This window comes from Podarcis tiliguerta, assembly GCF_965153285.1.
Source record: "Podarcis tiliguerta genome assembly, chromosome: 14".
Lineage (NCBI taxonomy): Eukaryota > Metazoa > Chordata > Lepidosauria > Squamata > Lacertidae > Podarcis > Podarcis tiliguerta.
Genome location: NC_139547.1, coordinates 1041260 through 1052447, shown reverse-complemented (window position 1 = coordinate 1052447; position 11188 = coordinate 1041260).

Below are 11188 nucleotides of genomic sequence, written 5' to 3'. Positions count from 1 at the left end.
GCGTCTGTAACCCGAGGTATGACTGTACTGTGTTTCCCACCTTCCAAAATGTACCTTTGGTTTGCTTTTGTGTTTTGAAAAAAAAATATTTGATTTTACAGAAGTAAAGTTGAACAATACCAAATACATCATCATATTTAGCGATTCCTCCGAATCTCCAGACTTCCCACCATCCCCTCCATAGGTCCTAATGTCAGTATTATCAACTGCATATTATTTCATAATCCATATAATATATCTCTCCATTTTGTCCATAGTGTTTGTTACATTACAAGTGTTATTAAAATCCTGCTAATGTTTTCATCTGCTTACAATGGTCTCCTAAAAAATTATAAATTTCCCCCAGTCTTTCTTGAAGTTTTTGTCGTCTTGGTTTCTGAGATTTCCGGTCAGCTTTGCCATTTCGGCATAGTCCATCAGCTTGGTTTACCATTCCTCTCTGGTGAGGACTTCGTCTTCTCTCCATCTCCCAACATGTACCTTTGAACTGGCTCTTGGTGTGAAGGATAATATAATACATTGTAGGCTAGTTAAACAACTGGAAAGATACAGCTTTTCCTGTTTCTGCAACTTGAAACTTGGAAAAGCTTCACCTGGTTATCTTGTCTGTTTTAAACAGCTATTAAAGGATAGGGGACACTTCCACAAAAAGAAAGATGATTGTAAAGGTCAATACAATACATTATCAGCATTGCTGCTTTGGAAATAGTCAATCCCTGTTCAAATAGGGTGATGTCTCATAGCCAAGAAAGGATTCTCTGAGAGGTGTTGCTGACCGTTCTTTTATTTTCTTAAGAAAGAAGGACATTTTGCAAGAGTATGCAACAGAAAAGCTGCACGTATACTTAAGATAAAGGGCTTAATGTTTAATTCATTCAGTTTGATAAACACTCCAAATGAAGAATCCAATTAGCCTTGACTCTCATCTCTTGGATTCAAGATCCTAGCATTGCAGCGCAACTGCCAATTGCACTCACTGGGGACAAGGGAGCTCAAAATATTTATTTAAAGCACTCCATTAGTCACCTGAGCCCTTGAGAAGGGACAGGGCCAAAATTGGAAGTTAAAAATAAAATACACCCCATAAAAGCAAAAACAATTAAATTAGTTGTTTTGTCTTGGCCATTAACCAGCAACCCAAAGAGAATATGAATGATTCTGGTAAAATTTCCAGCTCAGATTATCAGGGGAAAGGAAACTCCATAGCTGTAGGACACCAATAATTTTCTCTATGTTTGGGGCCGTTCCTGGGAGGGGTTAACTTACAGGTGGGACAGGGAGCCTGAAGCTCTGCACATGTTGCTGGACTACAATCCCCATAATCTCTGCCTCTCTGTGGTGCTGGTTGGGCATGAAGGAATTGGAGTCTGACAAATTCTGGAGACCCACAGGTTCTCCATCCCTGTCTTAAGGGATTTGCTGTTACAATATGCGATGATGGCTACAGGTTTAGAGGGTTGAAGAAATGTCAGGAGGAGAGGGCTGTCTATGGCTCTTAGAAATGATGGCTCTATGGAACCTCAAGGATCAGAGACAGCATACAAACGAATACCATTTGCTCATCTAAAATGGGGACATGGGTGGAGGGCATCAAGGCCAGAAGTGCTGGTTATTGAATTAATTCTTATGAGATGAATTGATTTTAGGGAAGTAAAAAGGTGGCGATTTCCATTCCCGCCTATATTTGTTGCAGTTAGCACTGTTTCCTATCCACTGCAATTCAGTTTCTGCCATAAACCACATTATCTATCTCACTGTCCACTACTGTAAACATCAATGTAATTATTTATAGCATTAATGACATAATTTCACTCAGTTCCCTGCAAAAATCTGTTTGCAGCCCCCTTAACCTGGAAAACTGTAGGAGTAAAGTTATGAAATTTGGGTGGTATACTGGCATACAGTTCTTTACTGCCATTTTCATAGAGGAATCATGGGAGAATAGAAGCATGCAAGTGCCAAAAGGGTGTGGGAGAAGTGACGTTGTCCAAGGACATTCAGTGTTCTGTCACACCGTGTCCACTAGAGTGAATGACATTTAGAGCAGCATTGGTCAAAAAGCAACCAATATAGGTGTTGCAACAGGTAAGTGTGCAACTGCAGTGTGAAAGGAATGTTAGAAAATGAGGCACAAGCACTAGCAATAAAATCAGGGAAGCTGATCCAATATTCTTCCCTGTCTGAATGCACCTGAAGGCTACTGAAATCATGCTTGAATCAAGATGTTCATAACATATTTTGTTTCTTCAACTGCAAGTTAATATTTGGAACACTCTGCTTCTACCAAGCAATGCACCCAAGGGAAATGTTACATGACCATTACAGAAAAGTTGCATCCATACAATGGTGTTTGACACTTATGCATGCTTGACAAAACACACAGCATCAGTTGCTGTCACCCGCTTTGTAAATTGTGTAGTGTCTTGCTGTTTCTCTTAAACTTCAAGGACAGATGAAATGGAATTGCCACTGGAAGTGGCTGCAAGTTATACAGATGCCATCTGTAATGAATGATGAAAACACAAATGTACAAATAAGCATAGCCCCCAAGATGCTGAGTGATGATGTTAGGAAAATTCTCCCAAGCTCAGGGCTGGGGGCAGTTAGTCGTATGGAACAAGACTCGTTGGATCTAGCTTTGATTTGATGTAAGACAGAAATGACATGGGCAAAAAAGAAAAAAGGAAAGAATAGAACATGCAAGTAATTTCAAGCAGCCTCATAATGTAGACAGTGCAATGTGAAATAACTAGAATGAGGAACATGGGTAAAGAAGCAGATTGGTTAGTTTGGGAAGGGATGGAAAATCTGAGCAAGGGCTTCCCCCCCCCCCCCGCCAATTAGTCAATATCCATTGTGTTTAGTAGGGCTCACTCTGGCAAAGAGAGCAGAGGACTGTAGCCATAAAATGATTAACTGCAATTTGTTGCTGTTCCTCACTTTAGTCATTCTATTCTCTATCATTTGATGAATATTAAAGCAATCAAAAAATGTTTCAGCTTTATTTACTTCCTATCTAGTTAGAACATCAATATATTTTTAAAACATATTTTTATTAAAGATTTCTAGGTTCACAAAAGTATGTGCAATGTCTCTTTTTCAAGTTACATTTTCTACAGATCACTTTCATTTGAGACTTTAGTATTACATTAGGAAGAAAACATTTTTGATGTTTTGCCAGTCAACTAACCTCTGCTGTGCTGCTCTGCTATAGCTGATGACTTAGATGTGGCTGAGTGCCCAATCATAGCAGCTTTTCTATATAAGAAATTGAGAGAATTATATTTAGTTGTGTATATATTTGGATTTTCTCACACTAAGAATAAGGCTTGGAATGTGTGTTGCCTAAACCTAAGATCCCTGCAGTCTGTTGCTGGAGGTGAGGGCTTGTGCTGGAGTGTGGAGAATAACAGGCAGAAGGCTTTGCTCTTTTGAGCAGGCATTGACAGAATGCTTGTCCTGTGGCATTTAATACTAGGCCTAGCCAATCCCAAGGCTTCACGTTGCTGGCAACTGCAGGGGCAGATGTTGCGTGTTTCTGTTCCCTGATTCTATGCCTGATGAGGACGGTCCATGTAGGAATGTCAGAAAATTCTGTTGGAAACAGAAACAGGAATGGAAATTGCTGCAATTCACATGTTTGTCTGAGGTCAGAAATTAATATGATAATTATAATATATAGCATTAATGCCATATTATGGAGAAAAGCAAATTCTTTTTCCTTCTCCCACTGAGCTCATCGCAGGCTTAATTTGTCAGACTTAATCCACTCTGGAAATTAAGATGTGTCTGCAAATTTCAGCTGCTTCTGCCAAAAGTAAAATTGTTGCAGCCATTTTTAGATTCCCCATTATTATGAATTGAAAACACAAAGTTTTGTTTTATACAGAGCAGCTCAAAACCCGAATCACAGATGGAAGTGGACAGAGCACAGAGTGACTCAGAATATTTTGTGATAATCCACAAAATTTGTGTGATGAAGGGCAGAACCATTTTATGCAATCTGGTGGAATTTATGTTTCACATTTCAAACAATGACCTGAACAACTCCTTTGCTGCGTCCAAGAAAGAATTAATGCTCTCCTAAATTATGCTGTAGTTTAATATACATAGGTAGAATTCTGTTTACCATTACAGTATAAGCATTTCACTTGCTATAGTTCTTTGTTGAAAAATAACTCAAAGGGGATAGAAGAAATAGATCAGTTCTTTAAAATAAAATCACAGAAACACGGCAGATCTTGGGATCTCTAATATGTATTCATAGTATTCATGGTGCAATGCACTCATCCTGGCTTTTGTTTTACAGTGGTATTTCGGGTTAAGTACTTAATTCGTTCTGGGGGTCCGTTCTTAACCTGAAACTGTTCTTAACCTGAAGCACCACTTTAGCTAATGGGGCCTCCTGCTGCTGCTGCGCCGCCAGAGCACGATTTCTGTTCTCATCCTGAAGCAAAGTTCTTAACCTGAAGCACTATTTCTGGGTTAGTGGAGTCTGTAACCTGAAGTGTTTGTAACCTGAAGCGTATGTAACCCGAGGTACCACTGTACTGAACACCGGAGCTATTCACCTTCCTCCCTGCATCCTCCAGGCCACTTGTATCCATTCCAAACCCCCAGAACAGTCTCCTCTCCACTCCCTCCAGGTCCCAGGCCAGTCTCCCTGAGGTTTGGTTTGAGATCTTCAGGCTCTGTCAGAACGGAAAAAGCCAATGAGTTTTAATTCTAAAATTATATATTCATTGATGGTGCATGTTTTCAGCTTGGAACAAAAATATAATAAAATGCTAACTTAACAGCAAATTGCATTCATTTCCCCTATTTATTACACATTGGTCAATGCACCAATTGCACTAGCAGAACCCATTGTGCCACAGATTGCACCTCTGTCATGCTGCTCACGCATTCCCTTGCACAACAATGTTCCACTGGTGGCAACCAGTGGGACAAGTACGTCACTAAGTGACTTTAACTTATAGTTATGTTGGATTCAATACAATGGGTCTACTCTGGATGAAAGAGCCACAAACACAGCAGCAGTCTGCCCCTAAAGGGAATACCACTTCCAATTATTTATGAAAGCAATTGGTAGCCTTTCACAGGCATTTGGTTGGATAATTTTTAAGCGCCTCCTTTCAGTCCCCAATGCAAGCAGATGCCTCTCAAGGCCATTTTTAGCCTCACAGCCCACAGCATCCCTCCTTGGCAAGAAGGGTGCCTCCTCCTACCCTGGGATAGCTTTAGGAAGGATTCCTGTTTCTGACAGGGAGCTGAACTCAGTGACCCATGGCTGGCTGATTCTATATTAGATAACACCATATGGTAAAAGTAGCTTAATGCTGCATGAGGGAACTAAACTGGATGCAATTAGAGGCGACAGCCAGAAAGCAAAAATAGAGGGGGCACATTTCTGCTACAGCATTCCTTACCATAAGGAAAATCTACAATTTAATTATTATTATTTCCATTTTACTGTGTTTGCAGTTTCCAAGCAAATCTGCTTTTCACCAGAGCCACAGATTTTTCATTTTCTGGGAGTCAGCCTTGTGACACACAGTGAGACTTGCATGCACACATGGGAAGCTGCCCTCTACTGAGACCATGGGGCCCTCTGGCTCACTATTCACTAGTCCTATGGGCTGCAAGCAACACTCCAGAGCCTCTGCCAACCCCACCTGGAGATGCTAGGAATGGAACCTGGGACCTTCTGCATGCAGAGCACCTTCTCTGCCATTGAACAATCATCCTCTCACTTAGGAAAACAGGAATACATGGAAACTGCCTTACATTGAGGGCTTACCCACACTTCCTTTTGTGCTGCAATTTCATTTTTTTAAAAAAATAGTAATATTTATTCCAATTTTAACAAATACAGAATTTTTTTTGAAAAAGACAAAATACAATATAATAAAGGGGAAAAAAACAAGGATAGAAAAAGATTAAAAAATACAAAAAAACCCATACCTCCACCCCACCAACAGGAGAAAAAAAAAGCAAAACATTTAAAAAAGAAACGCTTCCATTTTTCACAATTCCATCCTTCAATAACTTGTTTCCTCGACCTCCTCCCGCCTCCCTTTTTGTATTCCAGTTACTAATTAGGTCAGCAAATTCTTTCCATCTTTCATTGCTTACTCACTTATTTATCTTAATCCATTTAAACCTTATCCTCCCATCAACATCTAAAAAATTTTCTATACTCCAATCTAATAAAAAGAGAAAAAGAAAACATTAAGTCTTATACCCATAAATCCTAAGATCTCAAATCTTTATCATATTTCCACTAAAGTCATATAAATTCATTCCACCATCTCCCAGCATTCCTTAATTATACAATATTATGCTAAATGCTGTTTTAAAAATTCCCAATTTTCCCCCACCATCTCTTCCCCCTGGTTTCGGATTTTATCAGTCTTTTCTGCCAATTTTATCAGTCTTTTCTGCCAGTTCCATTAATTCCATCAACCTGGTGCTCTTATGTCCGAGGCTCTTAACTCTTCTCCCTGCTCCGTCTGCTCCGTCTGCTCATGGGTGAGATCCCATGGACAGTAATACTAAAAGGAAAGGGAGTTCATGATGGCTGGGAGTTTGTTAAGAGGGAGATAGTAAAAGCACAACTTCAGGCAATACCAATGAGACGGAAACATGGAAGGTGCCTAAAGAAGCCAGGGTGGCTATCTAAAGAACTTTTAACTGAGTTAAGATTAAAAAAGGATGTGTACAAAAAATGGAAAAGGGGGGAAACCACCAAAGAGGAATTCAAACAAATAGCCAGCACGTGTAGACACAAAGTCAGAAAAGCTAAAGCACAGAATGAACTCAGGCTTGCTAGAGAGGTTAAAAGCAACAAAAAAGGCTTCTATGGGTATGTTCGTAGCAAAAGGAAGAACAAAGAAACAGTGGGGTCACTCAGAGGAGAAGATGGTGAAATGCAAACAGGGGACACAGAAAGGGCTGAACTCCTCAATGCCTTCTTTGCCTCAGTCTTCTCCGATAAAGAAAACAATGCCCGACCTGAAGAATTTGGAGGAAATGATTCAGCAGAGGAAACACAGCCCAGAATAACTAAGGAGATAGTACAAGAATACTTGGCTAGTTTAGATGTATTCAAGTCTCCAGGGCCAGATGAACTGCATCCAAGAGTATTAAAAGAACTGGCAGATGTGATCTCAGAACCACTGGCAGTCATCTTTGAGAATTCCTGGAGAACAGGCGAAGTCCCGGCAGACTGGAGGAGGGCAAATGTTGTCCCTATTTTCAAAAAGGGGAAAAGAGAGGACCCAAATAATTACCGCCCAGTCAGTCTAACATCAATACCAGGGAAGATTCTGGAGCAGATCATTAAGCAAACAATCTGTGAGCACCTAGAAAGGAATGCTGTGATCACCAATAGTCAGCATGGATTTCTGAAAAATAAGTCATGTCAGACTAACCTGATCTCATTTTTTGACAGAATTACAAGCCTGGTAGATGAAGGGAACGCAGTGGATGTAGTCTACCTTGATTTCAGCAAGGCATTTGACAAGGTGCCCCATGATATTCTTGTAAAGAAGCTGGTAAAATGCGGTCTTGACTATGCTACCACTCAGTGGATTTGTAACTGGCTGACTGACCGGACCCAAAGGGTGCTCATCAATGGTTCCTCTTCATCCTGGAGAAGAGTGACTAGTGGGGTGCCACAGGGTTCTGTCTTGGGCCCGGTCTTATTCAACATCTTTATCAACGACTTGGATGATGGACTCAAGGGCATCCTGATCAAATTTGCAGATGACACCAAACTGGGAGGGGTGGCTAACACCCCAGAAGACAGGATCACACTTCAAAACGACCTTGACAGATTAGAGAACTGGGCCAAAACAAACAAGATGAATTTTAACAGGGAGAAATGTAAAGTATTGCACTTGGGCAAAAAAAATGAGAGGCACAAATACAAGATGGGTGACACCTGGCTTGAGAGCAGTACATGTGAAAAGGATCTAGGAGTCTTGGTTGACCACAAACTTAACATGAGCCAACAGTGTGACGCGGCAGCTAAAAAAGCCAATGCAATTCTGGGCTGCATCAATAGGAGTATAGCATCTAGATCAAGGGAAGTTATAGTGCCACTGTATTCTGCTCTGGTCAGACCTCACCTGGAGTACTGCGTCCAGTTCTGGGCACCACAGTTCAAGAAGGACACTGACAAACTAGAACGTGTACAGAGGAGGGCAACCAAAATGGTCAAAGGCCTGGAAACAATGCCTTATGAGGATCGGCTAAGGGAGCTGGGCATGTTTAGCCTGGAGAAGAGGAGGTTAAGGGGTGATATGATAGCCATGTTCAAATATATAAAAGGATGTCACATAGAGGAGGGAGAAAGGTTGTTTTCTGCTGCTCCAGAGAAGCGGACACGGAGCAATGGATACAAACTACAAGAAAGAAGATTCCACCTAAACATTAGGAAGAACTTCCTGACAGTAAGAGCTGTTCGACAGTGGAATTTGCTGCCAAGGAGTGTGGTGGAGTCTCCTTCTTTGGAGGTCTTTAAGCAGAGGCTTGACAACCATATGTCAGGAGTGCTCTGATGGTGTTTCCTGCTTGGCAGGGGGTTGGACTCGATGACCCTTGTGGTCTCTTCCAACTCTATGATTCTATGATTCTATGCAGATTTCTTTCAATACCTAGAATTAAATCCCAAAGGGCTTTCTTCTCAGCAGCTCCTTTGTTCCATTTCAACATGTTTGCCCATACCCCATGTTCAAAATAATAATCCAAGAGGTATTCTAAAGCATACTCCACAGTCCCTTTGAGGTTAAGGAGCTCCACTTTTCCAAGCTTTCCCGCAGTGCCTTCCTCCGACAGAAAGTCCATCCATCTTGCCTTATTCAGTCCATGTGGGGCACTGCCTTTCCAATTCTGGATTTCAAAAACCTTAACCTCGAACTTGAGTTTATATCCATCAGTTTGGTTCACTGAGGCCAGGGCCTCCACTTGAGTTTCATCTTGCAGAGCCAAAACAGTTTGTTTTTGTTTTTCCATCTTCTTCTCCAATGCTTGCCATTTCAAAGTTGGTTCCACATCCCGAACAGTACCTGTTGAATTACTCACTTTCTGTTCCAAGACAAGTGCATTCTGTTCCAAGTCGGAAACACTCTGTTCAAGAGTGTCCACTTTCTTTATCATCAAGTCTGTCATTTCAAACATTTGCTCCAACAGAGCATTTATTTTATCAGACATGTTCCCTAGAGCTTCTTGTTTTTCCAGTATTATCTTCATACTCCTCAAGGCCGCTTATTTCTCAGCCTCTGTCCTTTGGTGGAAATTTCCACCTCACAAATGTAGCAGTCGCAACAGTTTCTGAAGCTCCCTCTATCGGCAACAGTTTCTATTTTTATTATTTCAGGTCAAAATCCAGTAACAGAATTACAATTCCACTTTTCTTCTTTTAAATACCACAAAACCAGTGCAACAAAATATATATCTCTATTCAACCGTCCATCAGAATGTGTTCCATTCCCTGTTGTTAATTTTTTCAAGTCATACAACTTTTTGACAGCCCGATCTCAGGCTCGAGACAGTGGTGAATTAAGTCGTCTTCCTCACTCTCCTGCAGGTTTAGATCATCCACAAAAAAGTTCCCCCTCTTCCCCTGCTTCTGAGGGGGTGTTCAATAACTTAAATGGTGAAAATTAATACTTTGCAAAGTACTTTTCCCAGGCTTTAGCTTACAACGGCTTTGCTTTGATCTTTTTACAAAACGGAAGGCGGACTTCCTGTTTAGACCTTCACATTCAAATGCCAAATTAAAATGTTTAGTAGTCCAATTTTCAATTTACTTACGAATATTTGCTTAAAGTCCAAATGTCCACAGGAAAAGTCGGCGCTTTCTGGCAACAGCTATGCGGCTTCACTCCCTGAAAGTAGCGGTTGATTCGATGTACCACGCCACTCACCCCATGTCGCTCCGGAGCCCCAAAATCGGCTCTCCCCGCGAGTAGGGGAGGTGCAAAAGGTACCTGCCGAATCCCAAGTCCACGGGCTTCTCCCGCCCGTGGTTTTTAGCAGGTCTCCGCCTCGCTGTGGCGGTCAGACCCTAATTTCCAGGGAGCAGATTCCTCCGAGACGGAGGAAATCCGCCATTACCAGAGGCGCCAACCCGGAAGTGTGCTGCAATTTCAAGGCACAGGTCTGAGCAGGATTTATTTTGACCCGCTTCTTTCCCTGGAAAGAACAGCTGTTTACTGCTGTGTCAGAATAAACAGCAATCTAAGGAAAACCTGCCCGAAGATTGTTCTTTCTGATTCAGCAGAATTTCCTGGGGAAAGTGGTGGGACAAACACACACACACCCCCCCGCCAACTACTCAGACCAGTGCCTGGAAGTCACGGCACAAACAGAAATTTAAAAAAAGGAAACCCAGTTTACAAAAAGAATAAAACAATAAAACTATTAGTAAACAGAATTCAAGCATCAGAAACTAATTATTAGATCATCTAAAAACTCAGCAGCATTCTGGGGAGGCTTGCCTAAACACAAATGTTTTCAGCAGGTGCTGAAAAGATCGCAGTGAAGGCACTTGCCTGATATCAATAGGCAGTGAGTTCCAAAGTGTGCGTGTTGCCACACTAAAAGATTGAGTTCTTACAAAAGCGGGATGGGTATCATGAGGCAGCTCTAACAGTGCCAATTCCACAGATTGAAGCAGCTGAGAAATAAACAAGATGAGCTTGAGCTCACTGAAACCTGGTGGGATAAGTCCCATGATTGGAATGTAATAATGGAGGGATACAATCTATTTCAGAGAAACAGACCAGACAAGAAAGAAGGAGGAGTGGCGTTGTATGTCAGGGATGTGTATACCTGTGAAGAGATCCAAGATTTAGAACCTCAAAGCCAAAGTGAGAGCATTTGGGTCAAAATTAAGGGAGAGAAGAATAACAGAGACCTCATTGTGGGAGTTTACTATAGATCCCCAAGCCAAAGGGAGGACATAGATGATGCCTTCCTGGAACAGATGGCCAAGCATGCAAAAGGAAGGGAGATAGTAGTAATGGGGGACTTCAATTACCCAGATATTTGTTGGATGTCAAACTCAGCCAAGAGCATAAGGTCAAACAGATTCATCACTGGCCTTGCAGAGAACTTCATTGTCCAGAAAGTGGGAGAAGCAACAAGAGGAACAGCCATTTTAGATCTGGCCCTAACCAAT